Below are 23,822 nucleotides of genomic sequence, written 5' to 3' on the forward strand. Positions count from 1 at the left end.
CCAAGTGCAAAGACTGGAATACAAAGGAATTTGTCCTGACAAAGACAAAACAAAAACAATAACAAACAAAAAGCCCAAAAGAGCAAAATGATGGTAGACTATAACAGGGCCAGATCCAAAATGCTGACAGGTTCCCAAAAGAGCAAAATGATGGTAGGACATGATGGGGCCAGATCCAAAATGCTGACAGGTTCAAACAAAATTGGAATTGAAAATCAGAGTGCCTTCAAGAGTATCAAACAATATTATCTTGTTACTTGCTTATTTCCTTAGTAGACTGGAAGCAACACTTCACACAAAAAAGGGTTTGGATGTAATTTCGGATAAGAAGAGATGTTGCTGTAAAGTCTTTCCTGAGAAGCATATTATTTGAGAAAAACACATATTTCTGTTTTTAGTATTTCACTTTGTATAATGTCTTAATTTTTGAAGAGCTGGTATATTCCTATGATTCGTTAATGAAAGTTCTATAAGATATAAAATATACAATGAGAAGATCTCCTCTTCTGTACCAGAAGAGTGCACATTCTACACACTGCATAGCACCTTTCTCACTGACGTTCTGTCTGGACACACTTCTGATTGACACGCAGAGGGCTCCCTCTGTCTGGGGATATTTCTGATGGGTACCAAGAGAGCTTCCTCTATCTTGGGTTATTTCTGATGCGTAGAGAAGGGCTGCCTCTGTCCATTATGGAAGGCTGGTGTTCACAGCAGGGATGCCGCACTTCATTTAACCAGAGTCCCCTGTGGAAGGACACTTGAGTTGTTTCCAATCTTTCCCTTTTTCATACACACGCAGGAAAATTTGTAGGATAAAGTCCAGATGTAGAATTGCTGAAGACAAAACAAAACGAAAACAGCAGATGCAATTGTAATTTTGAATATTGCCAAGCTTCTCTTCAAAATACTGTAGACATTTTCTCTCCCACCAGCAATGTAAGAGAGGGCCACGTTCCAGCTACCATAACACCACAATTAGGAATTTTTGACAATCTGATAGGTGGAAAAAGGTAGCTCACTGTAGTTTATTTTGCAGTTTCTTACTATGACAAATTAATATAAATGACGTTATGTTAATGTGGTGTATAAGATCACCAAATTGTTCACCGCTTCATTTTTTACTTAAATACTAATTTGGTAGTTATCACGTAGACAAAAATAGAGTATGCTCCTTGCAGTCATGTAAACATGGTGAGAGTTCTTGCCAAAGAACAAAGCAAACGCTCCAGAGCTTATGTTGTTCAACCTTGGTAGTGGTTCAGTGTGGCAGACATACTGGCTGTCCAGCCTTCTCCCTGTGTGTTACGGACATAAATTTGGGGTGCAGGTGGCCTCATCTCCAGTTCTAGGGGTGGATCCTGATTCCCTGGGAATCGGTTCCTGGCGGTGCAGGCCAAGGCAGTGGGCACACGCCTTCACCCCACCAGAGTGACAGGCACACGCCTTCACCCCACCAGAGTGACAGGCACACGCCTTCACCCCACTGGCTCAGAGTCAGCAACCTGGGCAAAGGTTGAGAATTTGGATGTCCTGTCAGAATAAATGCTTTCTCTTTCCCTTCCATGTGAATGAGGAAGCGTTGGCCCTGGAAGTGGTGGCACTGATCGTGAGAAGCTGCCCGAGGTCACTGATGCCCAGATAGAGGGGCCAAGGTCTGCACCAGCTCTGGGCTTCCCTCTTCCACAGCAATGGCCCCTATCATTTTAAGCTGTGCATTTCCTACGACCTGCAGTGGAACATCCTGTGTGCCAGGACTCGGGTTATTGATCACAGCCCTGAGTCAATGAAATGTAATTGACTTTTATTAGGCATGCATTTTACCATAGTGTTCTATGGGACACAGTTTTGTTTTTTCCAATTTTAAAAGTTGGAAATGTTCTTGAATAGTTTTGATCCTAAAGCCTCAGAGAAAGTCTGTCTGTGACCCGCTCCAGAGCTGCCTCACTTTCTGACATGAGTGGTGCTCTTGGACAGCCGGCAATGAGGCCACGCTTGTGATGGACGCTGCAGTTCTCACCTGCGGCACCCTGGGCACCAGTGGCTGGCCACTGCCCTACACTCTAAAGAGGGAAACTAAACTTTGGACTGAGAATCTTATATTTAAGAAAGCCTTCAGAAATAATACATTTACATTATGCATGACCCACTTATGGCCTTACCTGTTGTCCTGCCTCATGAAAGCATCAGAGGAAACGTTCCCCATTTGCTAAGGGGCATGTCTCCATCTCGCCTGTTCAGGTCCACTTCTCCCTTCATCCTCGCTCTGTTCTGTGATTTTCCGCTCCCTTCACCGGTCTCACTTAGAATGGGTCTTTCCCAGGCCAGGCGTGGTGGCTCACACCTGTAATCCCAGCACTCTGGGAGGCCGAGGCGGGCGGATCACGAGGTCAGGAGATGGAGACCATCCCGGCCAACATAGTGAAACGCCGTCTCTACTAAAACACACAAAATTAACCAGGCGTGGTGGTGGCACCTGTAGTCCCAGCTACTCAAGAGGCTGAGCAGGGGAATCGCTTGAACCCAGGAGACGGAGGTTGCAGCGAGCCGAGATCGTGCCGCTGCACTCCAGCCTGGGCAACAGAGCGAGACTCCGTCTCAAAAAAAAAGGAAAAAATAGAATGAGTCTTTCCCTTTGCTCGTGTGAGAGGATTTTCAACATTCTGGCCGGCAGCATCCCAGAGCTCAGGTGTAGGGAATTTCCCGACTGCACGGAGGCTCCGCCGGCCCCATGTGGTCAGGGCAATCCTCTCTTTGAATGTCCTTTCCACAAGATGTCTGTGAGGCCACCTGTCACCTGGGAGGACTTCCCTTTGTCCAGGCAGAGGTGGTGGCCACACCATCACGGCTTCCCAGTGCGCCGTGAGCCCCACCCCAACTCTCCCACCTGCTTCCCACCCGTTGTATGCACGCGTGTTCATTAATCACAGCAGGCCAAGTTTCTTTCAGGAGAACATTTCTTCCTTTTCCAAGGCAATCCCACAAACTAACAATAACTGTTGAGAGCAATTCTTCAATGAGGAATGTCTGTGTGTGTGTGTGTGTGTGTCTGTGTGTGTGTGTGTGTGTGTGTTTGAGAGAAAGAGAGAGAATGAAAATGAAAACAGGCCGGGTGCGGTGGCTCACTCCTGTAATCCCAGCACTTTGGGAGGCCGAGGCGGGTGGATCACAAGGTCAGGAGGTCGAGACCATCCTGGCTAATACAGTGAAACCTCGTCTCTACTAAAAATACAAAAAATTAGCCGGGCGTGGTGGCGGTGCCTGTAGTCCCAGCTACTCGGGAGGCTGAGGCAGGAGAATGGCATGAACCCGGGAGGTGGAGCTTGCAGTGAGCCGAGATCGCGCCACTGCACTCCAGCCTGGGCGACAGAGTGAGACTCCTTCTCAAAAAAAAAAAAAAAAAAAAAAAAAAGAAAATGAAAACGACCATTTCTGATACCTGTAACGCTTATGCACTCCAGCTTCACTGCCTCTCTGGTCCCTGGGTTTCCTCATCTTTAGATGCTGTGTTACTTTCCTCTGGATTCTGTAACAAATTACCACAACCCACCAGGGTGGCTGAATAGCCCAGATTTCTCCCCGTGGCTCTGGAGGCTGTAACGCTGGAACCACGGTGTTGGCAGAACTCGGCTCCCGTCGAGGCCTTAGGGAGGACCCTGCCTTGCCTCTTCCTCGTTCCTTGGCTGCCTCCTTCTCCACATGGGCCTCTCCCATGTTTCTTCTCCCTTTCTTTTAAGGAAACTAGTAATATTGGTTAAGGACCCAAACTGCTGTATATGGTATGTACTATACGTGGCACACAGTACATAGCTTACTGTCATTTTCCATTTAATTCTAACTTTCAGAGAAGAGACTATATTCAAAATGCCTCCTATAGTAATGGGTACAAATAGTATTTAACAAACTAGTTCCCTCTGTTTTGCCTTTGGGTATCAGGCAATTGTCTTACAAATGTAACAGTGTATGGTGGACTCACTGATGGAGAGACTTGTTCGTGTATGTGTTTGTCTTACCTCATCTACGCAGAGAGGTGTCAACATGTATCTTATATGTACGGATGCAGCCTTTCTGCTGCACCCAGCACTCCCCAGGAAATATGAGCACGCTTTGTAACCACCGGTAACTTTCAAAGGACAATGCTGTGCACAGGGGGAGATTTTCACATGGTGTGATGACTGTGTGGGTCCCTTCAATGCTCAGACACTGTCAAAACGGCAGTCAGAATGGCTCCCGTGAGCTTGGTCGGGAAGGCACCTTTACAAACAATACAGACTAGAAAACCTTTGTCATCCCACGGAAAACACTATCAAACACAACACAGAAGTGTGGGTTTTGGGGCTTGGAGGGTTTTTCTACAAGTTTCTGCTGCCACCAACTGAAATAATTATCTTCACTATTAGAACGAGAAAGCAGTAAAGAAAGAATCAAGACAAAAAGTGACTTCCTCAGAAATATTTATATACTTGAGCAAATTAATATTTGATTTGGGTGAATCTGAATGTATTTCTCAGGTAATTGCTTCATTAAAAATAAAACTGTGGGCTGGGCGTGGTGGCTCATGCCTGTAATCCCAGCACTTTGTGAGGCCGAGGCAGGTGGATCATGAGGTCAGGAGATCCAGACCATCCTGGCCAATATGGTGAAACCCCGTCTCTACTAAAATACAAAAAATTAGCCAGGCGTGGTGGTGTGTGCCTGTAATCCCAGCTACTTGGGAGACAGGAGAATCGCTTGAACCCAGGAGGCAGAGGTAGCAGCGAACCGAGATCGCACCACTGCACTCCAGCCTGGCGACAGAGTGAGATTCTATCTCAAAAATAAATAAATAAATAAATAAATAAATAAATAAGCTGTTTCGCAAAAACAGAAAACCAAATGCCGCATGTTCTCACTTCTAAGTGGGAGCTGAACGTTGGGTACTCAAGGACATCAAGACGGGAACGTCCTCTCACCTCCAGCAGCTTCCAGCCCAGCACTAGGGATTCTAAAAGAGGAGAGAAAGGGAGGGGCCGAAGGCTGAAAAGCTACCTATTGCGTGTTATGTTCTCTGCCTGGGCAATGGGATCAGTAGAAGGTCAAACCTCAGTGTTACACAATGCAATGAACCTGCACGTGCACACCTAGAATCTAAAATAAAAATTAAATAAATAAATAGAAAAAATAAAGGCATTACAAATAATTTTTCAGCAATATATATATATTTCATCGTGTTTGTTATTTGGCAAGAAAAATCAAGATAGGTCTATTTTTCAGATTTGAAAGTTAGTTTTTCTTTATTCAGATTCCATTTTATAAATGAGTAGTTTGTGATGTGATGGGCAGCCTTTAATATTTTAACTGACAATCAGTAGATGGATTTATCAGCATGTTTATGGCTGTGCTGGTGTCTGTAAAAATAGTATACAGCTAATTTTTTTTTTTTTTTTTGAGACAGAGTCTCACTCTGTCACCCAGGCTGGAGTGCAGTGGCACAATCTAGGCTCACTGCAACCTTCACCTCCCGGGTTCAAGTGATTCTCCTGCCTCAGCTTCTCGAGTAGCTGGGATTACAGGTGCGTGCCACCAGGCCCAGCTAATTATTTTTTTGTATTTTTAGTAGAGACGGGGTTTCACCGTGTTAGCCAGGATGGTCGGCTGCTGGTGTTGCTTCAGTATACAGCTAAATTAAAGGCTTAGATTCTCAGTTTGCTCATTCTAATTTAGCTGAATTCTGAGTATTATGCATTTGTATCTGAGGTTCCAGGCTTCTCCCTCCTCCTTCTCGGGGTATTAAAACTCATGTTGCCAGGTGCAGTGGTGCATGACTGTAGTCCCAGCTACTCAAGAGGCTGAAGTAGGAGGATGGCTAGGGCCAGGAGTTTGAGACCAGCCTAGGCAACATCGTGAGACCCCATCTCAAAACAACAACCAAAAAAAAAAAAAATTAAAAAACACCTCATGTGAAGAGAGTTCTCTCTGCTACCGTTGAAGATCAGAATAATGTAAGTTTAAAGTTGCTCTGGTATCCAGTGAAATCTACTCCTTCGATTTTTTTGCATTGACCAAAGTGCTAATGGTAAGGAAGTAACGAGACCAATGGAAGATGCTATTTGGCACATTAATTACTGGGGACTCATAGGCTGTTAGAGGTGAAAGAGACTTTAGCAATCATGCTATAGAAATGAAGCTCCGGGTGGGGATGTGACCTCTCCCAGCTCACACGGCCTGTTAGGGCGGACGCTGAGCCCAGGAAATGCAGGTCTTCTGTGCCTCAGTTCTTCAGGGGCCAATTTAAATGAGAAGGGAAGTTGGGTAGCAGAGTTCATGGAATAGCAGTTCCTCTGTCAGGCCTGTGTTTCTCTTTGCTGCTACTAACATATGAGAAAGAAACATGTTTCTGAGATGCCACAGTTATCACTTAAAGGCACTTTTCATTGTATTGCTGTCAGTCTGTGCTCACTGCTGACAGCAATGGCAGGCTGCCATCCTTGGAGTAAGGACCTGTGGTTCTACTTCCTGCTTCCTCTGAACCCCAGCAGCTGCCAGCACAACATCTAGGAATAGTGGATGTGGACATAATTAGGAGTTTCTTGAGCAGCCTTGTTAACAGCCCCACAGAGGGCATGATCAGAAGAACGTCACTCATATCATTATCATTTAATTCTATCTGAAAAGAGTTAAAATGAACATTCTGGAGTTAAGTGAACAGCTTGTTAAATGAATAACATAGACATAAAATCCAGTGGGTCCAACGAGCAGTGATTAGTTAATAATAATAATATCATCTTGATGAACAAGAATAGGAAATAGAATACAGATAAGACTATCGCCATATTCACGTCTTTTGGGATCCTGCTATGTGCTGTGCAGCATGCAGTGGGCTTTCCTTCTCACCAGCACTGTGCAAATAGGATATTATTATTATTCCCTTTATAACATAATCCATGTGTTTTACAGGTGGAAAAGAAAGACAAGACAAACCTGCTGGTAAATATTTTCAACCCAATTCTCCATTTCGCCACTAGATGGCACTTTTATACCGCTCTTTGTTCCATTTTAAAATCACAGCAGATGGGCAGAGTGCACTTAATTTATGGTAAGTTTAAACAAATCCTATGTATATATAATATCTGGGAACATTAAATCAAATAAACGGCTTCCATTCAAATATGCTTTCCTTTTCAAATATAACACTTGTAAATATCTGGTCCCCGGACAGCAGGTTCGCCTTTCCACCAGATGCTCCAGGACGGCTCTGGGCCCTTGCTCCTGCAGTGACCGCCCAGCCTGAGCCCCGGGGCCAGGTCCACGGTGCCCGCGCTACCTGTGTTCTGCTGGGGCCCGGCTCAGGGCTGCTTCGGCCCTCGGCGGCTTCCTCTGCGCTGCTGCTGCCCTCCCCACACCCCTACCCCAGCTCCCTCAGCTCCTTCACCTCTTCCCTGATGAACTGGGGAACAGTATCCCCAACCTTGATCCCGCAATGTATTGTTAAGGCTGTGTTGTATTTTTAAAACAAACAAATATAAACATTTGAATGCTGAAGGCTTAGTGATAACAAAAATAAATAAATAAATCTACCCATCCCCCCACATCACATCACAACACACGCACATATAAAACATACATTCACACACGAAACACACACATAAAACACATTCACACACATGAAACACAAAACACACAAAACATGCACACAACACACAAGATACACACAAAGCACACATGAAACATACACACGAAATGTACACAACACACGAAATACACACAAAACACACATGAACACACACATGAAACACGCACACAACACAAAATACACACATGAACACACATACATATGAAACGCAAACACACATGAACTGCACACATAAAGCACACATGAAAGATACATGAAACACGCACACAACACACAAAATACATACATAAAACACATGAAACACATACACATGAAACACGCACACAAAACACACACATGAAATACACACATAGAACACACGTGAAAGACACAGGAAACACACACACACATACACATATGGAACGCACACACACATCGGGAAGCGGCGATGGACACGCTCACTCCAAGACCCCAGCTCCCCGCGGAGGCCTCCCGGGCCGGTGTTCGCTGCCAGCCAAACCTAAGCCCGCTCCCCGCGGGGCCCGCGGGGCACCCCCAGGTTCTGTGCAGCTGAAGCTTGTACCATTTTGTGACTGAGACACAGGAAGCCTCCCAGGGACAAACTTCGGTCAGCATTTGGCCGTCCCCTTCCTGTGCACAGAGAGCAAGCCTGAGGCACGAATCAGCCCTGCCTCGGGGACAGTGTCTCATCAACGGGTCAGCTGGTTAGGGACTCGGAAAGAGACCGGGACACGGGTGAGCACAAAGCGTGGGCAACGGAGCCGAGCGGCGCCAAGTCGCCCCGGCGTCCACCTGCGTCCACCAGAGGGCGCCGGGCCCCCGCGAGCGGAACCTCGGGCCGCAGCCTCCGGAGGGCTGGGCGGTGCTTGAAGCTTAAACGCACTCCCTTCTCAGTCCCACTTTTGCCCTCTCTTCACCTTGGAGCCCCCAAGTTTCCAAACGATACTGGAATCCAGTCTCAGCCTGAGCACCCTACAGCAAAGTTAGGATTCAGCCCCACTAACTGGAGGTAACTGGATCATGTGGGAGGCCCAGGTGTGCAGAGCCCCTACAAAGTTACAGCGTCTCCATCCGGGCGTGGAGATCTGGGCCACCCCAGCCCTGCTGGGCATCGCAGGAATGGGCTTCCAGTGGCTCCCCGGTGTGGCCATTACACCATCAAACGAAAACCACCTCCCATGGAATAAATATATATATATAGAACAGAACAAAACAGACCCCTTCTGAAAGTGAGCTCAGATGACTCCCTTCTGCTAAGAGGTGCCTGCTGGGCAGGTATTTCTGTGGGTGCCACATACTTTTGGGGAAAATAAGCCCTTAGCAATTCATGTTTTTATTCACAAATAAGCCATTAAACTGTTTATTGAAGGAAGAGGGTATGGTCTCTATTAGAAAATACAGAACAAACATTTACACAAAAGTATTATTTTGGAATGAATTTCAGTTCAAGAGCTCCCTTTTAAAGTCACCCTAAGCATACCAGTTGCTACACAGGGCAAGATTCAAAAATGCAAATATCAAAAATACTCAAAACTCTCCGAAACAAACCAGTGAAATTCATTGTCCTACTCATTATCCAATTTATCCAACAGTAATCATTACTGTTGATTTCCAGGCCTGTAACTGCCTATTTTCATGGCCTGTAGAGAAGGGAGTATAGGGTGCAGGCCGGAGTGTCTGAAGGCACAGAAGTCTCTGCCTGGGCATTAACAAAATGAGTGGAAAAAGCAGACAATTGCATATGCGGGCATTGGTATCTTTTATCTGCACATTAGACTTAGTTTTACGAGTAACAAAATTGAGTTGAGATTCTTAACTGATGTTCAGATTCACTGCCAGCACTCCCCACGCGTACCAGGAAACACCCTGTGTTCCAGTGGGCAGACCCATGCAAGCCCACCCCCAAAGCCTGGGCATGCAGAGAGGCCGAGGAAAGAGGCTGACAAATCCAGACTCTCAGAAAGGAGCATTGAATAGGGACTTATCCCACAGCTGCCCTCCAGAAAGCTAGTTTTCTTTCTTTTCTTTTCCTTCCTTCCTTGCTTCCTTGCTTCCTTCCTTCCTTTCTTTCTTTCTTTCTTTCTTTTTTGATATGGAGTCTTGCTCTGTCGCCAGGCTGGAGTGCAGTGACTCGATCTCAGCTCACTGCAACCTCCACCTCCCGGGTTCAAGTGATTTGCACCAGCCTCCCAAGTAGCTGGGACTATAGGCGCCCGCCACCATGCCCAGGTAATTTTTGTATTTTTAGTAGAGACGGGGTTTCGCCATGTTGACCAGGATGGTCTCAATCTCTTGACCTCGTGATCCACCTACCTCAGCCTCCCAAAGTGCTAGGACTACAGGCATGAGTCACCGCACCCGGCCCAGAAAGCATTCTTTCTATAGCAAGCCTTTATAAGACTGGTGCACCAGACCCTCTCACAAAACTGCTGACCAGTGAGGAGGTTGAATAAGCATCTTTTTAGGGGTCATCTATGCCCCAGGCATTGTCTGTTTGTAGGGGTTGTCTATGCCACAGGCATTGTTTCTGAGGAACTAATTGGTGTGCTGGGGTCCGACAGTCACTTCAAGATGGCCTTGCTCTTGCCGTGCACTGATCTCGCCACTCAGAAAATGCTCAAAGGCCACTTTCTGGTGCACACAGGAAAGGTCTCTTCTCTTCAGCTGAATCGAAACATTTGAAATTGGCTGTGTTTGTTTTCAAATCTGTTCAGATCAATTTAACAATTATTATAAAGAAGTAATTTACTTATAATTACATAAGCCCCAACCTGAAAGAATTCCCAATAACCAAAGCTGGAATAACTTGAGTGACAGAATGAATAATCTAGCATTGGATTACATCTTAAAGTAAAAAATATCCATGAGTTCACACTGATACAAAATGATTGAATGAATAAAATAATGAGAGAGAAGAGAGAAATCTCCCATATAGGATTCCAAATAAGTTGCACAATTACTCCTCTCTTAAGGGTGTGGAGCTTAACCCTCTATCCCTTGCTTAGGGAATTGCTTCCAAAGAGTAGAGCATGGGTACAGAGGAGAAACAGGCTAGTTGATGAGTTAACGTCGTCAGCGATAAGTCATCTTGATAGCGTGCACTGTTTAACAAACAGATTTATTGATATATAATTCACATATACCCAAACTTCCATTTAAAATGATGATTCGGTGATTTTCAGTATATTCTCAGAGTAGTGTGATCATTAATCTAATTTTCTATCATCTTCATCACTCCCCCAAAGAAACCTCATACCTATGAACAGTCATTTACCCATCCATCCCAGCCCCACTACTCTACTTTTGGTCTCTGTAGATTTGCCTCTTCTGAACATTTTATGTAAATGCAATCATACAACATGGGGTTTTTTGTGACCTGTTTCTTTCACTTTCACCTTGTTTTCAAGGAGGAACCATGTTCTAAAGCCTGTACTTCATTCCTTTTTATTGCCATATAATAAAAAGGAATTGCCGTTGTATAATTATACACATTTTATTTATCCATTCATTGCTGGAAATGTGGGTTTTCTCACTTTTTGGCCATCATGAGTGATGCTGCTATAAATATTCATGTGTGAGTTTTTGTGTGGACACATGTTTATCTTTCTGTTGAGCGTGTACCCAGGAGCAGAATTTCTGGGTCATATGGGAACACTATGTTTCATATTTTGAAGAATGATGTTTTTGAAAGCAGCTACACCATTTTACATTCCCACCAGCAATGTATGAAGCCTCCAATGTCACCGCATCCTGGCTAACATTGATTAGTCTGTCTTTTTGATTCTAAGGCCGCCTTAGTGGGTGTGAAGTGGTATCCTATTGTAGTTTTGATTTGCATTTCCCCAATGATGAATGATGTTGAGAACATCTTTATGTGTTTATCAGCCATTAGTATATCTTCTTTGGAGAAATATTTATTTACTTATTTTCTCCATTTTTAATTGGGGTATTTGCTTTTTATTACAAAGTTGTGAGTTCTTTACATATTCTGGATACTAGTCCTTGTCAGATACATGATTTGCAAATATTTTGTGCCATGCTATGGGTTATCTTTTCACTTTCTTGATGGTATTTTGTGAAATACAGAAGTGTTTATTTTTGATGATGTCCAGTATATCTTTTTTTTTCTTTTATTGATTATAATCTTGAAGTTGTGTCTAAGGAACCATTGCCTAATCCAAGGGCACAAAGATTTATTCCTGTGATTTCATCTAGGAGTTTTATAGATTTAGCAGTTACATTTAGGTGCATGACCCACTTTGAGTTAATTTTTGTGTGTGATGTGATACATTGGAGTCCAAATCCAACTTTTCCATGTGAATTCCAGTTGTCCCAGCACTGCGACCCTTGTCAAAACTCAATTGACCATAAATGTGAGGGTTTGTATCTGGACTCTCAATGTTATTTCATTGATCTATATGTCTGTCACTGTGCCAGCTCCACACAATGTTGACTGCTGGAGCTTTGCACTAAATTTTGAAATTGGGCAACATGAGCCTCCAAATTAATTCTTCTTTTTTAAAATATTATTTTGGCTATTTTGAGTCCCTTGCATTTCTACAAGAATTTTTGGATCAGCTAGTCTACTTTTGCAATAAAAGACAGCTGAGATTTTGATAAAGATCCATTTGTGGAGTGTAGGCATCTTAACAATATTGAGTCTCCTGATCCATGAATGTAGAATATCTTTCTATTTATTTAGATTTTTAATTTGTTTCACATCTTTAGCATATAAATTTTGTACTTCTTTTGTTAAATGCATGCCTAGACATTTTATTTTTATGCTATTAAAATGCATTTTTCCCTTAATTTTCATTTTTGTATTATTGATTGCTAGTGTATATAAACAAAATTATTTTTGTATATTGACCTTGTATGCTGCCTCATGCTGAAGTGGTTTGTTAGCTGTAGTGGTTTTTCTTTGGATTCCTTAGGATTTGTTTATATATATGATCATGTCATCTGAAAATGGAGATCATTTTAACTGTTCCCTTTTTTTCTTTTATAATTGCCCTGGCTATAACATCTAGCACGATGTTGAATAGAAGTGGCTAGAGTAGGCATTATTGTTTCGTTCTTGATATTAGGGAGAAAGCATTAGTCTTGCTCCAGTAAGTATGATGTTAGTTGTGGATTTTTCATAGATGCTTCTAACCAAGCTGTGAAAGTTTCCTCCTATGTCCGGTTTGCTAAAATTTTAATCAAGTTGAGGAAGTTTCCTCTTATGTATAGTTTGTTAAGCATTTTTATCATGAAAAGGTTTTAGATTTTGTAAATTCCTTTCTTCCATCTATTGAGATGACGGCCATGATTTGTGCTGTGTTCTGTGAATATGATGCATTACACTGATAGGTTCTTGGATGTTAAACTGACTTTACATCACTGTAATACATTCCACTTGGTCATAGTGTCTGATCTTTTAATATGTGATGGAATTAAGGTTGCTAATAATTTGTCGAGGATTTTTTTAGGCTATAAGGATTATCACTGTGTGTTTTTTTTCTTGCGACGTCTTTGGTTTTAGTGTTAGGGTGACACTAGCTTTACAGCATGAGTGGGGAAGTGTGCTCTTCTGTTGTATGCTTTGGAAGAGTTTCTGAAGAATCAGTATTCATTCTTTCAATGTTTTGTAGAATTCACAGTGAACCCCTCTGGGCCTGGGATTTTCTCTGTTAAAGTCTTAAAATTCACAATTCAAGCATATCCATTTCTTCTTGAGTCAGTGTCAGTAGTTTGGGTTTTTCTGGGAATTTGTCCATTTCATCTGAGTAATTTGTGGCATGCACAGTTGTTCATAGTATTCAACTATAATCTTTTATAATTGTTCATAGTATTCCATTATAATATTTTTTATTTCCATAAGGTCAATGCTGATGTCCTCTCTTCCATTCTGGATTTTATTAATTTGATTGTTCTCTCCCTCTTTCTCCTGGTGAGTGTCACTAAAGGTTTGTCGATTTTATTAATCTTTTCAAATAATTCACATATGTTTTTACTGATTTTCTATTTACTCTTTCCTTTATGTCTACTGTAATCTCGTTTCCCTTTTAATGAACTTTTTTGACTATGCAACGACCAGTTCCAGTGGGTATAACAGACAGGGGAGCCCTGCCACAGTGTTGCCCAGGACCCAGTTCCGGTGGGTATGACAGACAGGGGAGCCCTGCCACGGTGTTGCCCAGGGCCCAGTTCTGGTGGGTATATGACAGGGGAGCCCTGCCACAGTGTTGCCCAGGACCCAGTTCCGGTGGGTATGACAGACAGGGGAGCCCTGCCACGGTGTTGCCCAGGACCCAGTTCCGGTGGGTATATGACAGACAGGGGAGCCCTGCCACGGTGTTGCCCAGGGCCCAGTTCTGGTGGGTATATGACAGACAGCGGAGCCCTGCCACAGTGTTGCCCAGGACCCAGTTCCGGTGGGTATGACAGACAGGGGAGCCCTGCCACGGTGTTGCCCAGGGCCCAGTTCTGGTGGGTATATGACAGACAGGGGAGCCCTGCCACGGTGTTGCCCAGGACCCAGTTCTGGTGGGTGTATGACAGACAGCGGAGCCCTGCCACAGTGATGCCCAGGACCCAGTTCTGGTGGGTATATGACAGACAGGGGAGCCCTGCCACGGTGTTGCCCAGGGCCCAGTTCTGGTGGGTATGACAGACAGGGGAGCCCTGCCACAGTGATGCCCAGGACCCAGTTCTGGTGGGTATATGACAGACAGGGGAGCCCTGCCACAGTGATGCCCAGGACCCAGTTCCGGTGGGTATATGACAGACAGCGGAGCCCTGCCACGGTGTTGCCCAGGGCCCAGTTCTGGTGGGTATATGACAGACAGGGGAGCCCTGCCACAGTGTTGCCCAGGACCCAGTTCCGGTGGGTATATGACAGACAGGGGAGCCCTGCCACGGTGTTGCCCAGGGCCCAGTTCTGGTGGGTATGACAGACAGGGGAGCCCTGCCACGGTGTTGCCCAGGACCCAGTTCTGGTGGGTATATGACAGACAGCGGAGCCCTGCCACAGTGTTGCCCAGGACCCAGTTCCGGTGGGTATGACAGACAGGGGAGCCCTGCCACGGTGTTGCCCAGGACCCAGTTCCGGTGGGTATATGACAGACAGGGGAGCCCTGCCACGGTGTTGCCCAGGTCCCAGTTCTGGTGGGTATGACAGACAGGGGAGCCCTGCCACAGTGATGCCCAGGACCCAGTTCCGGTGGGTATATGACAGACAGGGGAGCCCTGCCACGGTGTTGCCCAGGGCCCAGTTCTGGTGGGTATATGACAGGGGAGCCCTGCCACGGTGTTGCCCAGGGCCCAGTTCTGGTGGGTATATGACAGGGGAGCCCTGCCACGGTGTTGCCCAGGGCCCAGTTCTGGTGGGTATATGACAGGGGAGCCCTGCCACGGTGTTGCCCAGGGCCCAGTTCTGGTGGGTATATGACAGACAGGGGAGCCCTGCCACGGTGTTGCCCAGGACCCAGTTCCGGTGGGTATATGACAGACAGCGGAGCCCTGCCACGGTGTTGCCCAGGGCCCAGTTCTGGTGGGTATATGACAGACAGCGGAGCCCTGCCACGGTGTTGCCCAGGGCCCAGTTCTGGTGGGTATATGACAGACAGGGGAGCCCTGCCACGGTGTTGCCCAGGACCCAGTTCCGGTGGGTATATGACAGACAGCGGAGCCCTGCCACGGTGTTGCCCAGGGCCCAGTTCTGGTGGGTATATGACAGACAGGGGAGCCCTGCCACGGTGTTGCCCAGGACCCAGTTCCGGTGGGTATATGACAGACAGGGGAGCCCTGCCACGGTGTTGCCCAGGGCCCAGTTCTGGTGGGTATATGACAGGGGAGCCCTGCCACGGTGTTGCCCAGGGCCCAGTTCTGGTGGGTATATGACAGGGGAGCCCTGCCACGGTGTTGCCCAGGGCCCAGTTCTGGTGGGTATATGACAGGGGAGCCCTGCCACGGTGTTGCCCAGGGCCCAGTTCTGGTGGGTATATGACAGACAGGGGAGCCCTGCCACGGTGTTGCCCAGGACCCAGTTCCGGTGGGTATATGACAGACAGCGGAGCCCTGCCACGGTGTTGCCCAGGGCCCAGTTCTGGTGGGTATATGACAGACAGGGGAGCCCTGCCACGGTGTTGCCCAGGACCCAGTTCCGGTGGGTATATGACAGACAGCGGAGCCCTTCCACGGTGTTGCCCAGGGCCCAGTTCTGGTGGGTATATGACAGACAGGGGAGCCCTGCCACGATGTTGCCCAGGACCCAGTTCCGGTGGGTATATGACAGACAGGGGAGCCCTGCCACGGTGTTGCCCAGGGCCCAGTTCTGGTGGGTATATGACAGGGGAGCCCTGCCACAGTGTTGCCCAGGACCCAGTTCCGGTGGGTATGACAGACAGGGGAGCCCTGCCACGGTGTTGCCCAGGGCTTTGCAGATGGTTTGGAATTTCCCTCTCAGCGCACTTGAACACCTTTATGGAGGTCTGTTCTGTGGCATAATTCAGATTCTGGAGCCACGGTGGAAGAGATTTCCCCAGATTTGTATTCACATTGCTGAATCTCAGTCCCCCCATCTCTCGCTGGAAATAGAATACGAAGTCCCTTTGTGATACTAACAGTATATGGGCACTTACACTTTTGAAATTAGGCAACGTGAGTTCTCCAACTTAATTCTTTTTTTCCATATAATTTTGGCTATTCTTATTCTTATTTTACAGATGGGAAGACTGAGGCACATAGAGGTTAAGAATTAGAGGAGAAGCGAGTAAAAGGTAGGCTAGAAAATCAAATCCATAGCATCTGCTCCTGAATCTACACTTTTCCCCACCACCTGAGTAATCAGCTAATAATGGCTTCTGAACAAAATCTGGCCTGCTGTCTGTCTTCGCAAATAAAGTTTTATTGGAACACAGCCGTAACCATTCATTGACACATCATGTATGGTTGCTTTTGCTCTATAACAACAGAGTTGAGTAATTGAAGGGGAGATCCTGTGGCTCACAAAGCCTAAAATATTTACTACCTGGTGCTTTCCCAGAAAAGTGTGCTGATCCCAGCACTGCGCTATACTGACTGTCATTATAATCATACATGCCTCAAGGCCATTTTGAAAACAAATAATGCAACTGATTATGCCTAGAAGAGTGTCTAGCACACACCTAGACATGTGAGTGTATGTGTATATATTTTTATATATATATGTAGATATAGATATAGATATAGATATAGATATAGATATAGATATAGATATAGATGTGTGTGTGTTGGTGTGTGGGTGTGTGTGTGTATCAACGTCCTTTTTTCTGACAGTCTGCTTATCAGTAATTAATTGTGTCCTAAATTATTTCTCTATTTTGGTTTTAGAGATTAGGTCACACCCGCTAGTCCTCTTTCCTTTCTCATTTTGGGTCTCATTTGAGCCCCATTCAGCTCTTTTCCATCACTAACATACAAGAAACGTCTGCCGAGGTTGTGAAGGATGAGGTCCTGATTCACACTTGAAGGAGAAGAAAGGAAAGGCTGATTTCCAGAGTGAGACTCTGGTTTTTGGCAGAGCCAGTGACCTGACCAGAATGAAATGACAATGTGAATTTTCATTCCAACAAAGAAGAAAGAAATCCAATTTAAAACTAGCTTTGACTAGATTTTGCTGCAAAATAGAAGATGATATTGAGCTAAATAATTCAAATTCTTATTCAGAACATAGAGAATGTGGGGGCATTCACTCTCTACTGTCAAGAGCCTGGTAATGCGATTTCAGCTGCTCCATGCTCCCCTTGCTTCCAGCCTCCCATGTGGCCAGCCTGGAAAACTGCCACCACCTCCACATCCTACCAGATCTCATCTGCTAGAGCACCGGCGGCAGGGATCTGCTCCCCAGCACATCAGTTTCGGTCCATCAGAAACAGAACACTAGAGAAGACTCTCAATATTGCTCATGTTAGAATAAAGCCAGCTTCTTTTCTATTAAAAAAAAATGGTTGTCCAACTTGCGTGAGGTTTGTCAGCGATGCAGAGGAGGAGCTTCTGTTGTTGGAGGGGTAATACCTTTCTGTTTGTTTTTCCTCATGGAATTTTCTCCAGCTCTCCCATTTAACACTGCGTGTCCCGCCCCAGCCTGGCCATATGCAATGCTTTGGTGCTCCAGGGTTGCCGGTGGTCCTGCAGGGTCTGCAGTCACACAGGTCTCGCTCCCGGAGGCAGAGTCCTTGTGGGTCTCAGCCATGTTCTTGGTCAAATGCAGAAGTGAAAACAGAGCATTTCAATATTTATTGAATTACCCTATTTGCTAGCCTGCCCTTTCATTTTCAATTTGTTTTTACACATATTTGATACCTATTATGGGTAGGGTACACAGCTAGGTTCCAAGAGGAAAACAATACGGAAAAAGCATTCTGGTTCCTGATAAGTAGTATTCTCTATTGAGAAAGTGGAATGAGGACAGAAAGAAATTCACAAATAATTGTAGTGCAAGCAGAATCACGTTGTTCCCAACTCTGTCCACAGAAGGGTTGCTGGGCTTCTCAAGGGCCTCTAGCTGGGGTGTCGGATGTTACTAGAATAGACATGCACCATTCTTTGATTCATTCATTCACTCACTCCCCACCTCACCTGCTTCTTATGCTCCACCCAGCCAAGTCAAATCTCCTTCTGTCTCTCAAAAGTGTCACACTGCTTCAGTCTCTGGGGCACAGCGTTTGTCATTGCTTCTGCCTGCCCCTTAACAACCATATCCACCTGCTTGTATTTTTTAACTGAGTCATCAGTCACCTCCTCCATGAAGCCATTGCAAGCTTTCTCAGGATGACGCCCCTCTTCCGTGCCGCATTGTTGCCTGGTCCGTGCCTCTGTGTAGAACTTGCCACATTGCATTATGGCCAGAGGCTTGTGTGTGTCCCCACTAACCCTAAGCTCATTGCTCTACCTACTCCCTGCACTTAACACAGTGTTTGGCTCCCTATAAATGCTGAATAAAGGTTTGCTGATTATTGCATACAAGAATGTATTCAAAAATCTGCAGCATCAGATATTAATGCAACCAAAACAATAAGATCTTGGCTATTTTGCAGAGTCCATAGCTCTGAGAGCCAAGGGGAAAGCAACATACATTGAATTCCTGTGTATTCTATTTGCTTAATGTATTGAGGCAGGTGGGTACATGTTCCAGAGAATAATGGGTGTATAAAATTGGACATACCCTCAGCCAGCCCGTAGGAAGCTATCAGCCAGGCAGTTCCGTAAGATGAAACCACCTCTTGGACAAATGTATATGGCCTTTGATTTAGAGGCTTCTAGAAATTCATTTGGCACTCCATAGACTAGACATTAGCACCAACTCCCAACACTTTATCTTATCTCAGACAATATTGCTTTAATTACTTCTAGAGTGGCGTTTTCCAGTAGAAGTTTCTGCAGTTATGGAAATATTATTTAATTGTGCTGTCCAGTGTCACTAGCCTCATGTGGCAGTTGAATACTTGTAAAGCGACTACTGCAACCAAGGAACTGAATTTGCTTTAATGAAATTTAAATTTAAATGGCCTCCCGTGTCTAGTGGCTATCGTGTGAATGGTCTCCCGTATCTAGCAGCTATCGTATGAATGGCCTCCCGTGTCTAGCGGCTATCATGTTGTGCAGCACAGCTCTAGAGGCTTGGGCATATTATACCATCCTATCTATGTACACTAAACTTCGTGACTGTGGATGCTTGTGATGTAATAAGCTGGGCCCTGCAAGTTAAAATGATCTTTGACATGGAGGTAGCGTGTGATTAAGTGCACTGATGGTAGCTAGGGCTGCATTCAAACTTTTAGAGGCACTGAAACCCTCATGGTGCCAGTCCTTTGACCACTCCGTGCCCCTATGCTGTATGGAATTAAATAGATTTTTTAAATTTTATACACACACACACACACACACACACACACGTTTAACAACAGCCTATAAAGTATAACAAAATCCAATAAAGTTTTAGTTTTTCCTGTGTTTTAGCTTTTTCCTCTTCAATGCATTTTTAAATTATCAAATATAAAATTCTTTAAGAGGCGAAGTGTTCCGGCTTTGCTAGTGCTCAAATCACCTGTGCCTGCCAGGCTAGACTGGCACTCTGGCACTGATACTGCTCAAGGCAGAGCAGAGAGCTGTGGAGTGAGGTTCACCAGACCGGGAAAGACTTCATCTCAAAATGCCTCCGGGGCCAGGGGTGGGGCGAGGAAAGAAGTTATAGAAAGCTAAGGTTCTGATTAAAATGAAAGTGGTTTCTAGAGAGGCTAATACAAACATCCATTTATCATCTCTCAAACCCACAAAACTCCAAGGAACCATAGCTGTTCTCTCAAGTGGATTTCTTGTCTGCCAAAACTGCTTTTGGACAAACTTTACATGGAAGCCTGTCATAGAAATGAGAGGAAGGCAGGCTGCTGGGGAGGGCTGGAAGGAAGATTCAGCTTCATGCATTTACCTGGAAACAGAGGCCCTCTGAGGAGCCCCTGGGCACTTAGGAAATAAATTTCAAACCAGTGAAGTTCACTACTTGTAGGAAAACAAATTCAGAAAGTACCCTGAGTCAGCTATGGCAGGGCTTGGCTAAAAATGAGGTACTTTTGGCTTCAGTGCTAAGTGGACCTCCTGCTGCACCCAAGCCTTTAGCACTGCAGTGTTCCAGCCCTGAGACTGGCCTGGACAGTGTCTAGCCGGGGCCTGAGGAGCCCACCCCAATAGGTCAGTGTGCAATGCTGGGGGCAAAGAAAAAAGAGCTCAGTGGCAGTCACAGCCCAACATAAAGCACAGCTTCAATTCTTCGTGAAATGTGACAGGGATGAGGGCACCTTGCTCCAGCAAGATCAGCCTATTGAGGGTAGGGAAGATAGGGAGGGTTCAGAGAAAGAGGGGAGACGAGAGGAGAAAGAAACACTTCATTACGTAATTTAACTATGTTCTGTGCAAATATCCGAAACAGAAGTTAAAATATTTAAATCTGTTTTAGCCAAATCTGAGTTGTTGGTCATTGCTATAGAAGATCATTTGGACAAAGCTTATGTTTCATGGATTCCAGTTTAAGGTTAGTCCAATCCTGTCCCCGACCTCATCCCAGCCCACTGTGTCAGTTATACTAAAAATCATTTCAAACTTATCCCCAGGTCAGGTTCCCCAGACACACTGTAAGATGGAGACTTGCATGCAGGAGATTTGGGGACATGCAGTGGGGACCAACGCCTGCAAAGACATTGTGCTGCAAGAGCGGGACTTGGGGACAGAGCCCCAGCCAACCCCAAAGGGTGCTCTGGAACTGGAGGGATCCAACCGAGTTGTCCCAAACTACAACAGGAGGTCTACGCTATTGCCCACTCCTGGCAAGGGAAGGAGGCATGACCTTGGCTTGATCCTATCTGCTGAGGACCATTCCTGAAGAGAAACCCAGCTAGAAGCCATTGTCAGTCACCACTGCAGGAGAGATTCTGGTCTCAGTTCTGAGGGGGATCTGGGAAGTGCAACACAGTATCCACCATTTTTGGCTTCACATGCCCCTGTGGGTATCAGACTCTGGCCACAGAACCAGCTGCTCACAATGGAAGAAATATTGAGATACCTGGTTCCACATGCTCACCTAACAGAAACTGGAGCTCAGAACGATGAAGCAAGTTGTCCTTGGGTGTGCCCATGGTTGTCAGATGTTCTTTTCCATTGGAATCACCTGGAGGGTTTGTTATTACTGGGCTCCATCCCTGGAGTTTCTGACTGGGTAGATTTGGGATGGAGAGTTGGCATCTCTAACAACTTCCCAGGCACTTCTGCTGCTGCTGGTTCAGGAGCCACACTCTGAGAAGCACGGGGAAGCAGGTGAATGTTGGGAAGACATTCTGCAAGACAGGAGTGGCAGAGGCGACATTCTCATGGTGAAGAAAAGGAACAAAGCACATGGGACAGTCCTGGAACTGCTTCCTGCCCGTCCACTCGCTGTAGCATCAGCTGGTGTGGGAGGAGTGAAGGCGTCGGGCCAGGAGCTTGCCGTTCTGAATTGAAATCTTCTGTCTACCATTTATTGATTGGGTCATCTTGGGCAACTTACTGAACCATTCCATGATGCAATTCCCATAAAGCGGAGATGGTGATGACAATAGTTACCTAAGTCACTGTGAGGCTTAAATGAGCCATAGAAAGTACATTTTGAGGAGTGCTTGGCATATTTTACATGTACAAAGTATCCTATTAGAGATAAATCAGCTGCTCTTTTTGTTCTTCTGACGGATTGCTAATGAACAAATATCCATGAAAGAAGAAAACCAGTTGTAGCTTTTTGTGGTTCAGGAGAAGGGCTGCCATGTCTCTTTGGACAAAATTTGTACTTACTCTAAGGCATACAAAACAATGCCAAGAGAATACATTTTTAAATGAGCTTTAAGAAAAAAAAAACTTTTAGGCCAAGCGCGGTGGCTCATGCTTGTAATCCCAGCACTTTGAGAGGCTGTGGTGGGCGGATCGCCTGAGGTCAGGAGTTCGAGACCAGCCTGGCCAACATGGTGAAACCCTGTCTCTACTAAAAATACAAAAATTAGCTGGGCATGGTGGCGTGCACCTGTAATCCCAGCTACTCTGGAGCCTGAGGCAGGAGAATCACTTGAACCTGGGAGGCAGAGGTTGCAGTGAGCTGAGATTGCGCCATTGCACTCCAGCCTGGGTGACAAGAGCAAGACTTCATCTCAAAAAACAAAAAAAAACCAACCAAACAGAAAAACTTTAGATTTACAGATAAATTACAAAGGTAGTGCAAGAGTTCCCATGTATCTCCAAGTCAATTTCCCTTATGAGTAACATTTCACATTATGGTACATTTGTCACAATAAATGAACCAATATTGATACATTATTATTAACTAAGGCCCATACTTTATTCACATTTCCTTATTTTTTTCCTAATGTCCTTTTACTGTCCCAGGATCTCATCCGGAATACAACATTGTAAGTAGTCATTGAGCCTCCTTAGGGTCCTCTTGCCTGTGACAGTTTCTCCGACTTGCCTTGTTTTTGATGACCTTGACAGTTTTGAGAAGGGCTGGTCAGATATTTTGTAGAATATCTCTCAGCTTAGGTCTGTCTGATGTTTTTCTTATGACTGGGTTGGACAATGGGTTTTTGAGAGGAATACGGAATGCCATTCCCACCTCATTAGATCAAGGGTACATGCTCTCAATGTGACTTATATCTATTGATGGAGACCAGCTGGCTGAGACAGAGCGCGCCAAGCCTTTCCACTATAAAGTTATCCTTTTCCCCCATTTGCATACTGTGCACTTTGGAAGGAAGTAACTATGCCAAGCCCAGCCCGAATGTAAGGAGTTGGGAGTTATGCTCAACTTCTTTAAGGGTGGGATATTTACATAAATTAATTGGAGTTCTTTTGCATAGAGATTTACCTACTGTTTGCCACTCATTTATTTACTCAATTATTCATTTATATCAAAATGGATTTATAGATACTTTGGATTATGTTTTGGGTTATAATCCAATACTACCTTATTATTTTTTAGCATATTCTTATTTTCTGGCACTACAAAATGCTCCAGACTCATTTATACATTTCGTATCCCAGTCCTAGAATCAGTCTTTTCTCTTAGGAGCCCTGGTTCCCTTTTTTTGGACAATAGTATTCAAAATCAAGATCTGGACACTAGATGTGCTCATTGATGCTGGGCAATTGTTGCTTCTAGGCCCTCTCAGCTGACAGAGAAAGGAAATTCAAAACGAAAAGGAAATGTATATACATATGTGTTGTACACGTGTCAGCACCTACATATGTATGTGTGTGATGCTAATATATATACTATATATATAAATATTTCTAACATATGTGTCTATATTAAGGTAAATGTGAGTTCATGGTGATATCTCAGTTGTATTCTATTAGCACAGGATGGTTTTAGCCTCCTCCATTGGTTTACCTGTACCCTCAACTCCAATAACGAGAAAAGTGGCTCTCAGCATCCGCTGTTTGTTTATTTGTTTGATACTAGTATGCATGTATAATGTTTCAGAATTGTTAACCTGCACCCGATGGGAAACATTTTACCAAACTAGAGACCAGAGCTCACACACATCTGGATGCTTTCAGTCTTTACACACCCCACTGGTTTCCAGAGTTATTTCTCCCTTTTCAGGGAGGTTGTTTTGGACATTCATAATGCAGAAAGATTCTTTTGTAATATTCTTTATTTCATCCTGGT

General features: G+C 45.1%; 1 long non-coding RNA gene across 1 annotated transcript in view; it reads right to left on the minus strand.

Annotated features, from left to right (window-relative positions):
* The window catches only part of LOC134739497 (uncharacterized), a 243,588-nt gene that overhangs the window by 4,071 nt on the left and 215,695 nt on the right, over positions 1–23,822 (minus strand). Inside the window, exon 2 of the long non-coding RNA XR_010126192.1 lies at positions 560–837. This is a non-coding gene — a long non-coding RNA (uncharacterized LOC134739497). The remainder of the gene's footprint in view (positions 1–559; positions 838–23,822) is intronic.

Source organism: Pongo pygmaeus, chromosome 3 (assembly GCF_028885625.2).
Source record: "Pongo pygmaeus isolate AG05252 chromosome 3, NHGRI_mPonPyg2-v2.0_pri, whole genome shotgun sequence".
Taxonomy (NCBI): Eukaryota; Metazoa; Chordata; class Mammalia; order Primates; family Hominidae; genus Pongo; species Pongo pygmaeus.